This window comes from Erithacus rubecula (assembly GCF_903797595.1).
Source record: "Erithacus rubecula genome assembly, chromosome: 9".
In the NCBI taxonomy this organism is placed as follows: Eukaryota; Metazoa; Chordata; class Aves; order Passeriformes; family Muscicapidae; genus Erithacus; species Erithacus rubecula.
The window spans coordinates 8,843,795-8,845,838 of NC_136660.1; positions in this window are offsets into that span (position 1 = coordinate 8,843,795).

The following is a 2,044-nucleotide window of genomic DNA, read 5'->3' on the forward strand; positions in this document are numbered from 1 at the left end:
AGTGATTGCTTTCTTCAATTGTAGCTTGGGCTGGGAAGAGGCCAGAGCTGCTTTGTACCCAAACCTCTAAAATCACATTAACTCATATGAACTGTACAAAATTTTGTCACTTTCTTCTCTCTGTTGTTGTGGGGAGTTGAGAGGTACTTGCACAAAATGTGGATGTGGATAAGGAACATGTGACTTTTTTTTTCCATAACTGCCTGATCACATTAGGAGTGAGGTCAACAATGTTCAGAACTGGTGCGAGATTATTTCAGAGCAGGCTATAACAAGAAGTCTGGGATCACTGATAAGGATTTAGCTCTTGTGTTGAGTTCCAAAGGGCAAATCAGCTCTTAAGTCAGCCTCCAAGCATTTGTCTCATCAAGAATCTCTTTGATTGGAAGTACCCTAAATTATTACACCCACTCTTGATATGCTTGGATTCAGGTCTCCAACACTGACTCTGTTTAACAAGGGGTCAGTAACTACTCAAACTGCTGAGTACAGATCCAGCAAACATTAAGGGCTCATCTCTAACTTTAGTAAAATCATGCCAGGTGGTAGGTCTGCTTTTTATTTCAAGACACCCCCAGAAAAGAAGTGTTAATGTATGTGTACAAAAGAACAGAGAATGTCAATGAACCAGGCAATTACAGGCATGTGCAGGCTTTGTCTTTTTTTCCCTTCCAAGTTGGTAGGAGGTAGAAGATATCCCAGTTAGCTATGCCAGCTTTCTGTATGCTCCAGCATTGAAAAGGTCTCATTTTTCAAGTTTGCCCAGCTAAACTAAGGCTGCTGTACTAGCTATAGAGGAAACTAAGCAGGAGAGGGAGAACAGTAAGAATTTTGCTTTAAATGAATTTGCTGCCAGATAATGCAACACTACTTTTAAGATTATGTCTCATTTTTATAATACAATTGTTTATTTGTAAGCTTTTGCCTCCACATTTTGGTCACAATTTGTCAGAGCTGAACTGTTAAAATCATAATTTTTTTTTTACACTTTATAATAGTTTATGTAAAAATGGCACTGAAGAATGTGATCCAGGATACAGATCTTATGTTTAGAGATCCATACTTTGATCATAATAATTCTCAAGCTCAAAGGGTTCATGTTTTTTTTAAATAGTATGTGTGTATATACACATTTATGTATGCTGCACTTGCTTGATCTGTAGCACAACCCTAGATGCCAGCATATATGATGAAGTAAGCCCCTAATTAAATACCTCACACAGGTTTACTGCTCCATGCTAACTACTAAATATTTCTTTACACAAATTTTAGAGGACAAGCTAAAAAGACCTGAAATGATTTACTAATTATATAAAATATATTTAGCAAATATATTTACTACATATATAAAATACTTTAAAATCTTGCTGACAAGCAAGTTCAAGAGACAAAGATATGTATTAGTGAGCCCCTTAAGATAATTCAGGGACAGTATCTTAGTAGTGGTCAGGTAATGAATAGACATGTGTGCTGTGAAGAGCTGCAGATTGTAGCTACAGAAAACTATAGTATTAAGTAGAAAACAGTAATACACCAGCATAGTAGGTTTGGAAAGGTCAACTTTTTTTAATAACTGCTCTCTCTCCAGGTTATGTCATGCAGTTACAAAGTAGTTAGGAAAAAAGCATGAGTTTCTGGGAGGGACTAATTGTCTTTTTAAAAAAAACATTCATATTCATTACATAAATAACATCTGGCACTTCAAGGGGACTCCAAGGGACAAAAGCCTTACACTTCGAAAACTGTGCTTGATCCATTATTTTGTTGAGGTCCATTTTGTTGTACTTTATGTTCAAAACTTTGAAGACCTCTTGATGACAAAAAAAAAGAAAAAAGGCTGTGTGTGTTAAGACAGTGAATTAAGTTTATAGCAGCATTCTAGCTCCTCTGTGGTTTGGCCAATGATTTCTGGGTTCAGTTTCACTCTAGTTGTTCACTGAGGCAGTATCTAATTTTCAGAAAGCCTCTGAAAGGAAAGGACTGAAAAAGAATTCCAAAAAACCTAAGTATGATTGCTTACCAAATTCAAAATATCCCTTTCTTA